Here is a 14,766-nt window from a genome sequence, read left to right as displayed (position 1 = left end):
TTGTCCAACTAGATTGGATAAACGAAGCAAGGGATGAATGGAAGAATGATGAGGAAGTGTGGGCACTCATTTAAAAGATACAAAAAGATCCCAGTACATCTGATACATTTAGTTGGAAAAATGATTCGTTATGGTACAAGGATCGGTTATACCTATGTAAGAGTTCCCAACTCAAACAAAAGATTCTTAGGGAATTGCACACCTCTCCCTTAGGAGGGCACTTAGGATTTCTAAAAGCCTACCACAGGGTTAAGAAGTATTTTTTTGGGATGGCCTTAAATCGGATATTCAAAACTCGCAGTCTTGAAAAATGATGGTTGTAGGTGTCCTGAAATGATTTCGTAGCACTGTCAAAAACCTGTAGGTGATGTGAAATATTTTCATAGCGCCCAAATTTTTTGTCTTTTTTTATTCAGGGAAGTCAAAACAACTTGACCCCCTACAAGGTCGATTCTCCATAGTCATAAATCTCTCATGAGCACTATCAAAAACTTTGTATGCCCTCCTCCATGAGGATTTGCACACTGACTTAGATTTTCCCATCATAAACCAATCTAAAGGTTTTTGATGGAAACAAAGAAAGATGCTCTAAATTTCTCTATATGTTGACACTCTACAACTACAATGAATCAATCATGCTAGCACAACCATAAGCTACTAGCGGTCTACTCCATACTCAAATGAATTATTTCAAACCTCATGGGAATCCACAAAAAAAGCGAGCACGTCACATTCCAATCCAAATGGGTGTGACTGCATCCATAAAGTGGTTCTTTGTCTTACTCCGACAGTGTATATTTTCCTATAGATTCAAAACTCATGTAATGTACTAAAACACAAGACAAGAATCTACTCTTCTATTTAAACAAGAGAAACCAAGAATCGATGAAAACAATAATCGACAAGAGGAAGATAATCAAAGAAACATAATACAATTATTTCTCTGGGGAAAGCCATTGGTCAAAAACCTGACTATATATTGCATTAATCATAAATCCAAGTGATAATACAAATCTTGTTTACACAAGAACAATTCCGCACAAGTATGATCAACTCTCTACCTCACAAGCCTGCACTGACCAACACTTAGCCAATTTATGCTACCTGTTGAGCCCCTATTTCCTTTCGCAATTCCTGTGAAGAATAACCCGCATTTAATTGGGAATTCCTTCTTCCATAATTGTGAAATCCAAAACTAGGTCCTCTTCTAATCATTTTAAAACTGATAGTACACTGTCCATACACTATAGTCTCAACTAATTCTTTCTTTGAATTGACATGCATGAGTTTCTCATGAGGGAATCTTGAGTTAGCTAGAGTAGCATTGAGGATGCACTAGTAAACCAACTCACTACTAGACCTCTACTAGTTCCACAAACAGTTAGATTAGTTTAACTTTCTATAACTCAATCAAACTGAGTTATCTAATTAAAACTCAAATAAACTCATCTTGGACCCCTAAAATTTAGGGAGAACATATACATGACTACACAAAGATTTCCAACTCATAATTCCTAAGCTAATTAACTCAATTAAACTTAATTAACTATTTAAAAGTTGTTATGAGAATAGAATTCAATTTCAATTCACAGTTTAATTCAAGGAAAAATTAAACTAAAATTTCTTGTTGCCATTTCTCAAAAGTCCCTCTCAGCAAGAAAGGGATTATCATCTACCTCGATCCTGTCTCTGTGAAACTCGAATTTAGATCTTGATAATTCCTTTGTCAAAATGTCATCATCTTGCTCCTCTGTGGGAACGTACTCCAACAACATAATCCGCCTCAATACACAATCTATGAGATGATGATATTGGATATCAATATGCTTGGATGGATCATGAAAAACTGGGTTTTCAAAGAGTTTGATACAACTATGATTATCACAGTAAATCACAATTGGATCCATCTGCTAACCAAACAAACCAACCAAGATCTTCATCATCAATATGGCCCCACATGCTACCTGATTTGCAACCATGTACTCTGCCTCTGCCAAACTGAGTGTAATTGATCTTTGTTTCATGTTGTACCAAGAAACTGTCGCTGACCTAATACTGAAGATCCCTCCTGATGTGCTCTTCCTGTTAGATGGAATCCATTCCTAATCTGCATCGGTGAAGTCTTGAAGCTTCACTCCCTTTGTCTATCTGTACCACAATCCATACTGAGTAATGACCTTTAGGTATCTAAACACATGCTTTTCCACCTTCCAATACAACTTGGCAGGCCTAACCATTGCTTGACTAAGATGGTTAACTGCATAACACATATACGGTCATGTGTTCACCAAGTACATGAATGAACCCACAAGCTTCCTGTAAACAATAGCTTCCACTACTCCCCTTGAAGTAGCATCCTCCTTCCTCCAGTTACATGCTAGAGGAGTCTCCATGGGTTTGTTTCTCTCCATCTAGAACCTCCTTAGTATCTCATTGGCATACTTTCCTTGACACACAAACAATTCACCATCACCCTGCCATACTTCCATGTATAGAAAGTGATGCATGAGCCCCATGTTCTTCATCTCAAACTCTCTTGCCAGATCCTCCTTGCAATAATTGATTAGCGGATCATCACCTGTCAAAATCAAATTGTCGACATATAACACAATGATAAAAATTTTACCTTCCACCACTATGTGGTATAGGTTCGCATCTGATTCACTCTTGGTGAAGCCCAACTTGGTGAAGTAGCTATCGATCCTAGTGTACCAAGAATGGGGTGCTTGTTTTAGCTTATACAATGCCCACTTCACCTGGCACACATGTGACTCATGGGTGAAGGTCTCAAAACCTTCAGGCTTCTCTATGTACACCTCTTCCTCAATTGTGCCATTAAGGAAGGATGTTTTTACATCCATCTGATGTATCTTCCAACCCATATATGCTGATAGTGCCAATATAGATCTGATCAATGAGTATCTTGCAACATGAGCAAAGGTCTCATCATAGTCAATCCCCTCTACCTCTGAAAAGCCACGTGCCACAAACTCGGCCTTATGCTTCTCCACACTACCCTCTGCTGCTTTCTTTACCTTGTAAAGCCATTGGGAGCTCACCACTGACTTGTCCTTTGATCTTAGGACCACATCCCAAACACTATTACGAACTATGGAGTCATACTCCTCCACCATGGCATCAACCCAAACTGGTTTCTACACTACTCCTCAAAGGAAGATGGCTTAGTCCCAACACATCCACTCATGAGAGCCATGTATCTAGTGTACCTCTAATGTGACCTTCTCTGCCTGGGCTGAGATGTGGGTGCTCCCACATTCTCCTGTGCATCATGAAATAACTTTTCATCCTCTCTGGTGTGATTTCTCCCATTTCTGGAAGACTTTGCTTGAGTGGTTATCTCCACTCCCAGATCCTTTGCATGTGGGTGCTCCACATCAATATGAGGCTCCTTGAACTTAGAAGCTAAAATATCCTCAACCACATCTAGCTCAAGCTCCCTCTCAAGGGAAACTCACATGGCCTTCTCCTCATCAAATCTGACATCCCTATGAACCACTTTCATCTTGCTGGTTGGCAAGTACACTCAATAGTTATGAGGCGTATCAGTGTACCCCACAAATATTCCCAACTCTATTGTCAGCTAAAGCTTCTTCCGTGAATCTTTTGTCACATGGCAATATACCGATGACCAAAAAATACTGAAGTGACCAACATCTAGCCTCTTACCGGAATAAGCCTCCTCTAGTGTCTTCATCCCAAGAATCCGATGTGGGCTAAGATTCTGCAAATAAACCATTATGTTGCAGGCCTCAGCCCACAAGCGTACTGGTAGGACTTGATCATGTAACATCACCTGTGTCGCCCCTACAATGCTTCCATTCTTCCTCTCAACCACCCCATTTTGCTATGGGTTATGAGGTGTAGTCAACTCCTGTTTAATCCCTTCTATTGCACAAAAGTTCTTAAGCTCATTTGGGACATACTCACCACCGTTATCACTCCTCATAGCTTTAACCTTCTTTCTAGACTCTTTCTCGACCAATGCTTTAAATTCACAAAAATTTGTGAAAGTTTGATCCTTATTTTGCATGAAAAGTATCTAGCATTTACGAGAAAATTCATCAACAAATATAGCATAATACCTGTGTTTGGCCATGGATGCTGTTGAGAATGGTCCACACACATCTGAATGGACTCGCTCTAGAATCACCTTTTCTCCATTGTCTTTGTTGTGAAATGAAGTCTTGGTGTATTTTCACAAAGTATAGCCCTTGCATGTATCAACTTGCTCTAGCGTACCTTTGGGAAGACAAATAGAGATATGCTACATGTTTTTCAATGCCCCATGATGCATGTGACCCAATCACCCACGCCACAACTCACCAAAGTCTCAGCTCTGCATCTTCTCAGATTTTGTGCTCAAAGAAACACAATTCTCTACCTCCAACTTATAGAGATTCTTAACTCGAATTCCTATCTTCTTTACTTGACCCATGGCTATGTGTCAAAGGAACACCTTTCCTTTTGAGAAAATCACCTCATAGCCTCTATCCTCAAGCATGGAAACCGATACTAAGTTCTTATTCAACCCGGGCACATACATAACATCCCTCAATGTGAGAGGAGCACTCTGATCCCTTTGAAAAGTAACCATGCCCAATCTAGTAGCATTATAACTCTCATTGTCACCCATCTTGATATGCATCTGGAGATCCTTCTCCTCTAGGTCACTGAACAAATCCTTGTCACCAGTCATGTGGAATGAAGCTCCATTATCAAGGTAACATACACTACCCATCAATGATGACACCATGCATGCAATGAGAGTAAAGTCCAATTCGAATTGAGATGCCAAAGCCTCACTCACCGCTCCTCATAAGGACTTCTTCTTGGACTTTTTGAGTGGAAAATTTGTAGAAAAATGGCTCAGCTCATGACAATGAAAGAACTTAACTTTTGTCATGCCTTTCTTCTTACCTCCATGGCAAGAATCCAATTTGGAATGGGATGTCTTCCCTTTCCCTTTCCTTGCCTTACTTGCTAAGGCACAATTTTCCTCATCATCAGTCTTTGATGAGGAACCATCTCTGATATTCCTTCTAATCTCCTCCTACATTAAATCCGACCACAGTCATTCCCAATCTATTAGCTTCTACCTCCCATTGTCAAAGTCCTAATAGCTATTCCAACTCTTGGGAAGGCTTAGGAGAGCTAGTATCACCATATCATCCTTGGAAAATGGTTATTTCAACACTTCCAATCTCATCAAAATAATGAGTGAACTTTGTCAAGTATTTTGGAATGGTCTCACCTTTCTCCATCTTGATTTTTCAAAGTTTGTCTTTCAGTGCCAAAGTCCTATGGTCATTGTTGTTTTGGAATAGGTATATCAATGATTTCCACATAACATACGAAGTTTCCTTCCCATGGAGACTTGAGATAATGTGGTCTTGAACTCCCTCAAGGATTATCCACCTCGCCTTCGCCACACACTTCTTCCATTCGACCAGATTCTGTGCATCTAATGTTGCTCACTTAGGAATGTCTTGATTAACAAATTACTTCAAGCCATTATCCTCCAGCACAACCTCCATTCTATCCTTCTAGGATATATAATTTGAGATGCCTTCTAAGGCATACTCGAGCTACAAAGCATAAAACACCATCTGCCTATCTTGAAGTATGTATTGCAAATTCAAATTTCACCTTTAACCCAAAACTCAAAACTTCGTAATCTCCTCTAGTATACCATCTTCAGCTCTAATACCATGTAGATTTTCCTGTGGATTCACAACTCATGTGATGTATTAAAACACAAGACAATAATCCACTATACTCTTTAAACAACAAAAACCAATAATCAATGAAAACAATAATTGACAAGAGGAAGATAGTCAAAGACACATAACACAATTGTTTCTCTGGGGAAAACCATTGCTCAAAACCCCGACTATCTATTGCATTAATCAGAAATCTAAGTGATAATACAAAGGTTGTTCATACAAGAACAATTCTGCACAAGTATGATCAACTCTTTGTCGCACAAGCCTGCACTAACCAACACTTAGCCAATTTATGCTGCTTGTTGAGCCTCTATTTCCTTGTAGAATTCCTATGAGGAATAACCCATATTTAATTGGGAATTCCTTCTTCCATAACTGCACAATCCAAAACTAGCTCCTCTTCTGATTTCATGCATGATCTGCACAACTTGGATCATTCTACAATTGATAGTACACTATCCTTGCCCTCTAAGCTCAACTGGGTATTTCTCTAAATCAACATGCATGAGTTTCTCATGAGGGAATATTTAGTTATCTAGAATAGCATTAAGGATGCACTAGTTCACTAACTCACTACTAGACCTCTACTAGCTCCACAAGTAGTTAGAACTAGTTTAACTGCCTATGACTCAGTCAAACTCATTTATCTAATTACAACTCAAATAAACTCATATTGGACCCCTAAAATTTAGGGAGAAACTTCCAACTCGAAATTTCAAAGCTAATTGCATCGATTAAACTTAATTAACTATTTAAAAGTTTCTATGAGAATATAATTTGATTTTAATTCACAGTTTAATTCAAGGACAAATTAAACTAGAATTTCTTGATTCCATTTCTCATCAGACAGTGCTCAAATCACCAGCACTATCGACTACCAAAAACTAGTAGGAACTCCTTCATGGGTTGTAAACAAATACAACAAAATACCAAGCATGACTCACATACACGACAATTAAGGTCACAAGGTGTTAGTTCTTAATACCAATTGTTTCATTAGATTACTGGGTCCCAAAACCTGTAACCAACAACACATAGCTCCTACAACACATATGTCGTGCTAGCATGTACAAAGAAAAATAACATACATCAATATTCAGACCAACAACATATTCCAAACACATTAGCAATAACTTTGGCCACAATATAAGCCCCAAGGGTTAGCTTAGTTGGTCGAGTTCTCGTTGTTAAGTACTTCACTAGTTGGGAGGTCACGGGGTCAAATCTCCTCGACACCCTCGGGGTTAGGCCTTGCTTGTTTGACTGATAGGTAGATCCATTTGGGTTGATCTGCTTGGATTTTCTCGTCGATGTAGCAACCACCCAGTGTTCGTGAACCACCCTTTAAAAAAAAAAAAAAAAAAAACTATTGCCACAATATGAAGTTACAGTTTCATATGCATAGGGATAAATGAGTTCAACACATATTTAACTTAAACCAAAGCCTCAAATTGACATAAAGGCAAACAACCATGACTCATTCAAATTGGACTTTACAAATGCACACAAACAACCTCATTAAAATAGGAAGACAAAGAAAATACAAACACAAAGGCTCGTAAACAAATTTTCTCATTAATAAGATTCACCATACATTAAACTGGCCAGAATATACACTATGGCATGTGTAGCCCAAGCCCTCAACCTCTACCTCTTCTCCTAGCTTTGGATCTTCTCATTTCTTCTCCTTCTCTCTGCCTTTGCTGCACACACTTATTCTTAAACACTCATGTCTTATAGATAAATCTAACACGAGTAACTAAGAGTCACAATATGAATCATTTCCCATTCTCACAAAATAGGGAAACTAAAATTAAATTTACATTAAAAAATAATTCCCTTAAATAACAAAACTCATTTCCAAATGTAAATATCTATAAAAATTTTAAAATTTCTCCCAAAAATATCATGTGATCATCCCATCACATTGGCAAGCTCTGGTCTAGTCTTCATCGAAATTTTTGCTCCATTTATGCACCTGCCCAAGGCACAAAAAATATATGACCTCCTGATCGTATGCATTTTGTCTTCTTGTGACAACCTCAACTCATGAGTTGCAGCACACCTCTGTAGTAATAAGTCTCAACCTTTCTACATGATACCTCACCAAACTTTATCCTGAGTTTTGGATTTTGGAATCTTCCTGGTTCTCTTCTCTAGAACCATGCAAGCGATTTTTTCTCTAGGTTGTTGCAAATCTCCTCACCTTCCTCCACTAGCACCTAGATAGTGAAACAACTCTCTCACCAGATCCTTAACTCAACTTGTACCTTCTTCTACCACTTCCACTACAAAATTTTAACTTTACTTTCTGCCAAATTTTCCAAACTTGCCAATACATCATAGGTTGTCTCTTCATCAACCAACTATGCCTTCATGCTTCCATTTTGTCAATTTCATCTTCTAATTCAGTCATTGGCTGAAATTTGTTGTCTTCAGGCTACTCATCAAATATTCATCTGTTGGGTCCCAACAATACTAGTGTATTCCCCTTATTGTTATTAGCGTAGCCCCATATTTATTATTTTTGTTCCCATGTATCCCCCATGTTGTTATTTTTGTGCCCCATAGAAGCACACTTTCTTTATTATTGTGCCCTTACATTAAAATTGTTATGTAGGTTCTGATTATATTGTGAACCCTTAGACTCCTATATATACCAAGGAGGTCCTATCATTTGTATCATCCAAGAATTTTTCATTTATGTATTGTAAAGGAGGTTTCTCTCTCAAAAAGAATAATTTTTAAGTCATTCATTTATCTTTTCTGTGAGTTGGCTGCATAACTTTTGGTATCAGAGCATTGGATTATAAGGTTTCTCTTCTTCAGGTCATCTTGGAATTTTCACTATAACTTTTTTAATATGGTGATTCAGAAGTTAAAATTGCAAGCACGTGGATCCAAAATATTGGTGAACTTTGTGTACTAATTTCAAATCTTGGTTAGTTATATTTTAGGAGATATGATATGATGAAGTTAGGGATTTTACGGGCTCCATAATTCCATCTCAAACATGTGACCAAGGTAAAATTTTCATAACCTTCTCTTCGAGAATCATATTTGAATTTTGTAAAAAGTGATTGAAAGTGCACAAAATTTGTATTTTTGGGTATCATTTTCAGGGTCTAAGGTTGAAATAATGACACATGGAACTCTGTACAAGTTCGCTCTAGTGAAATAGTCTATAATCAGGTCATCGTGGGAGATTGGGCATAAATATTTTTTGAAGAACCCAATCTTGGCCTGATTTGCGGGGTTGGAAAGAAGTCTCATAGGGTTACCACAAGAAAAAATTTCAAATCTTGGAGATCGGAAATTACATAGATACAAAAATGTAAATATAGATCTCCTAAAAAGTAAGAAAAATGTGTGTATTTTTTTAAATTTTGCATAACTTTTGTTTGATAAATCAGTTTGAAGTGATTCAAAGGGAATAGTGAAGCATAGACATCATTGTTCGATTTCAAAATGCCTCAAAAAAAAAATGACATACCTAGTAAGAAAATAGAAACCTCTTCTATGATGCATGAAGAAGAGGAAGAAATGCAACATGATATATCAAATTTATGAAACCAAGTGCAACAAATTTCACTCTCACAAAAAGTAACAAAAAATGAATTGGAATCCATGATGAATGTTAAGATAGATGGTATAAAAAGGGACATGGGAGTTAAGATAGATGGTATAAAAAGGGACATGGGAGTTTTAAATGATGGTTTAAAAGAATATAGGAAGCAATGATGAATTTCAAGATAGAGGGGATGAAGGAAGGTTTGGCAAAGTTGCTAGAAGAAAGGATTCCTAGTGGTGATAAGGTAATCCATGAAAATTATTATGAGGACAAAAAGAATATGAACTATGATTTTAGAGACTCCAATGTTGGGTTTAAGAACCACCACATTCCAAACATTGATATGAGGAAGTTTGATGGCAAGAATTTGATAACATGAATACTATAGATGGAGCAGTATTTTGATCCGTGTGATGTGCAACACACACAAAATGTATGCATTGCATATTTATATTTAGAACCCAATCAATTTGTATGGTATCAATGGGTTTTTTCTCGTAAACCATTTGTCACTTGGTCAACTTTTACAGAGGAAATGATAACACATTATGAAGATACAAAGAGCAACACATTCTTTAGCCAATTGATAAATCTCAAACAAAAGGGTTCAATGGTAGAGCACATTGAGGACTTCTAAAAATTAAATATCAGGGTAACTGATATTCTAGAGGAGCATAGGATTGATGCCTTCATAGGGAATTTAAAGGATAACATCCAAGATGAGGTTCACATTTAGGAACCTAATTCATTAGAGAAGGCATTCAGGGTAGCAAGAAAAGTTGAAAGACGAATTATGGCAACAAGGAAGTCTACCACTCAAAACTATAAATATGGAAGTGTTGTTGCTCCTAGCCTTCCACAACCTACAAGGTTGATGCCACAACAATTGGAGGAAAAAAGAGAAAACTGGATTTGTTACAGTTGTGAAAGAAAATACACTAAAGGTCATAAGTGTGTTGAGAAGAAATTATTCTACATAGATTGTGAAGGGGAGAAGGAAAAGGAACAAGAAACATCAAAAGAGGAGGATATACACCAGGAACCAACCCTAGAGAAAGAAGAAATGAATCCTACCATATCTTTCAATGCATTGGTAGGAATTAACACTTCTCAAACTCTCAAGGTATAAGGATATATCAAGAAGAAAAAGGTAATAATGCTCATTGATTGAGGTAGTACTCATAATTTTATTCATTGTAAGATAGCCGAGGAATTGAATTTCTTCCTATATCCAACACCAAAGTGTCAAGTGATGGTTGCAAATGGAGGAACTATAAATTTCTCTAGAAAGTACAATATCAAGCTAACCATTGGGGAATATGTATTGAATAGCTCAGTGATTTCCATTCCAATGGGTGGTGATGATGTTGTACTAGGAGTCCAATGGTTACAATCTTTTGAGAACAATAACTTTTAATTTTCATGAACTTTTCTTGAATTTTTTTGGGAAGGAAAGGATTTTGAATTAAGGGGTATAACAAGGAAACCAAGAAAGATAATAAGCTCTAATTGCATGACAAATATTTTGAATAAAAAACAATGGTGTGTAATTGCATAATTATGCTCACTAGTGGTTCAAACATCAAAATCATCTATTTCTCCAGGTCTCTAAAAAGTATTGGACAATCATTGCAAGGTATTTGAGACTCCCAAAGGCCTCCCACCTATCTGTGATCATGATCATATTTTTCATTTGATTCCATGAAGTGTTCCTCCAAACATCAGACCTTACAAATATCTCTATGCCCCAAAGAGTGAAATTGAATGTATGGTTGCATAAATGCTAGAGGTTGGTATAATTCAACCTAGTCAAATTTATTTCTCTGCTCCAGTAATATTGGTGCATAAAGGATGGATCACTGGGTATGTGTCCAAATTATAGGGAGCTCAACAAGTTCACTATTAAAGATAAATTTCCCATTCCTGTCATTGATGAATTTTTGGATGAATTACATGGAGCAATTTACTTCACCAAGTTGGATCTTCATTCAGGATATCATCAAATTAGAATGAAGACTAAAGACATTCTGAAAAAAACATGCAAAACTCGTGAGGGTCATTATGAATTTTTGGTCATGTCTTTTGGCCTTACTAATGCACCTTTCACATTTCAAGGTTTGATGAATTCCATTTTCAAAATATTCCTTAGAAAAATTGTGTTAGTATTTTTTGATGATATACTAATCTACAACAAGTCTTGAAAGGATCATGTTCAACATATTGACAGGGTGCTCAAACTATTGGAGGAGAAATAATTATATGAAAAAACCTCTAAATGTTTCTTTGGAGTATAGGAGGTGGAATATTTGGGTCATATTATATCTCATGAGGGTGTTAAGGTAGACCCTAAGAAAAAATAAATGCATTAAGATATAGAAAATCCCCACAACCATAAAGCATATTTGAGGATTTCTTAGGTTGACATGGTATTATTGCAAGTTTTCTAAGAATTTTGGGAGAATAGAAGTACCTCTAACAACATTATTGAAGAAAGATGCATTTTCTTGGACTCTGGAAGTGACTAAGGCTTTTGATCATCTTAAAGAGGAAATGTGCCAAGAACCAATCTTAGCTACACCTGACTTCACAAAAACCTTTATTGTGGAATGTGATGCCTCTAGAAATGGAATTGGTGTTGTATTAATGCAAGAAGGAAGACCCATTTCTTTTGAAAGTCGTCCAATCAAAGGAAAGTATTTACAAAAACCTATTTATGAGAAGGAAATATTGGAAATACTACATGCACTAAAGCAATGGAGACCTTACCTAATGGGAAGACACTTCAAGGTAAAAAAAAAAAATTCATGATAGTATTAAATACTTTTTGGAACAAAGATTATATTCAAAAGAGCAACAAAAATCGGTCACAAAGATGTTGGGTTATGACTTTGAAATCATCTACAAAAACGGGAAGCAAATTTTTTTTGCAGATGCACTCTCAAGAAAGGATGAGGATGTGGAAGCATTGCTTTGTGGCATTTCTATTATCTAACCTGATTGGATGACTGAATTAAGGGATGAATGGAAGAATTATTAAGAGGTGTGGACACTCATTAAAAAGTTGCAGGAAGACCCTAGTCCATCTAATACATTTAGCTAGAAAAATGATTCATTATGATACAAAGATCGCTTATATCTTCGTAAGAACTCCCAAATCAAGCAAAATATTCTTTTGGAATTACACATCTCCCCCTTGGGAGGGCACTCAAGATTTTTAATAAATTACCACAGGGTCAAGAAGGAATTTTGTTGGGATGGCCTTAAGTCTGATATTCAAAAGTTTGTGGTAGAATGTTTGGTTTTCCAACAAAACAAAGTTGAGACAATTAAGACCCCGAGTTTGTTACCCAAGTCTGCAAGAAAGAGTGTCATCATGGTGGAAGTTGATAGACTTACCAAGTATGCACACTTTTGTGCATTATATCATACTTTTATATCTAGTACAATTGCTACTGCATTTATGGAAACAATTCAAAATCTACATGGAAACCCAAAGAGAATTGTAAGTGATAGAGATCCGATTTTCATTGGAAATTTTTGGATGGAATTATTTTCTTGTCTTGGTACTCGACTAGCTGATAGATCATCTTATCATCCTCAATCTGACGGGAAAACTGAGATAATGAACAAATGTTTGGAAGGATATCTTCGATGGTTTGTATCTGATAAACAAACACAATGGGTTAAGTTGTTACCTCTAGCTGAATGGTGGTATGACACTTCCTTCCATACTGCAAAAAAAATGATCCCATTTATGGCACTTTATGGATATCATCCACCATCCATCACAGCATATTTAAGAGAAACTCTAAGGTTCAAGTAGTGGAAGATCACATCGATCATTAACAACAAGTTCTCCAACTCTTAAAGGATAACCTCACTCTAGTGCGGAATCAAATGAAACAACACGCAGATCAACATCACTGTGAAAGAAGTTTTGATTGTAGGAGACTATGTACTTTTATGGCTACAACCATACAAACAAATGTCGCTCAAGAAATCCAAGAAGGATAGTAAATTATCACCCAAGTACTATGGTCCTTATAGTTGTTGCAAAATATTGGTACTATGGCATACAAATTGGACTTGCCTGTATCTTCCCGAGTACACACAACTTTCATGTTTCATGCTTAAAGAAGTTTATTGGTGAAAAGCCCTAGTTTAAATAGTGTTTCCAGAACTTGAAGAAGAAGGTACAATCATATTTGAACCTGAAGAAGTCATAGAAACAAGAACCTGACAACTACAAAATTGATTAATTTCAGAATATCTCATTAAGTGGAAGAACTTACATGCTGAAGATTCCACATGGGAGGATGAGAATTTTATACAGAAGCATATGGAACTAATCAATCATTTAGGACAACACTTTTTTGAAGGAGAGGGGCATGTTAGGTCCCTATAATACTAGTGTATTCCCCTTATTGTTATTAGTGTAGCCCCCTATTTTTATTGTTATGCCCATGCATCCCCCATGTTGTTATTGTTGTGCCCCATAGAAACCCACTATTGTTATTTTTGTTCCTTTACATTATTATTTTTATTTAGGCTATGAATATATTATGACCCCTTATAATCCTATATATATACCACGTAAGTCTTATCATTTGTATCATCCAAGAATTGCTCATTTATGTAATGTAAAGGAGGTTCCCCCCTCGAAGAGGATAATTTTTAAGTCGTTGATTTATATTTTATGTGAGCTGGTTGCATAAAATCATATGCTCCATCACATGTGTTCATCACCCTTAGGTTGCTCTTCAATGGCTGCAACTCAACTCCTTTGATCTTTCCTTCAACTAAGAATTTAATTTTTGTCTCCGCTTCACCTGCAACAGATCCCATTTTCTCTCATCTGTAGCCTTAGTCTTCCTCATCTTTTTGTAGTAGTCCTATCATCATCTCTAACTATAATTTTATTTCAGATACTTCTCAATCAAGTTTCTCCTGACTTGATCTATTATCACTTATGTTTGAACCTTTGCTATGAATCTCAGTAGTAAACACTATCCTTCTTCTATGAAATCCCTCCTTAGTATGAGCTGCACATAAGCCACTACAAAAGGATGACTCCATCAACCTGTTTGTAAATACCATATTAAGATCTTCCATACATAGTCTTCTCCTGGTATTTCTAAATACTCCTTCCTCTGGAATCTTCATCCGAGAACTCTTTTCTCTTCTAAATTTTGCATGAAATCTACCCACCTTCTTCCTCTAAGAACTTTTTTGTTCTTCCTCACTTTATACTACAAGATTCCTTGCCATCATCCTCTGTTGCAACATTCATCAATGCTACCTGTAATCAACAATAAAACCATAATAAAATGAAAACAAAAGACCATTACCTCCTTATTCAATCTCCACATGGTTGTTGCTGCATAATTCATCTTACTGCTATCATCCCTTTTGTTTTTTTAGACCTTCCTATTCAACACCATTCTTCCTGCT

This window comes from Pinus tabuliformis, chromosome 8 (assembly GCF_031772625.1).
Source record: "Pinus tabuliformis cultivar Carrire ecotype Pingquan chromosome 8, CPIR1, whole genome shotgun sequence".
Classification (NCBI taxonomy): Eukaryota; Viridiplantae; Streptophyta; class Pinopsida; order Pinales; family Pinaceae; genus Pinus; species Pinus tabuliformis.
The sequence above is the reverse complement of the archived record's forward strand: the minus strand, read 5'-3'. Positions refer to the sequence as shown.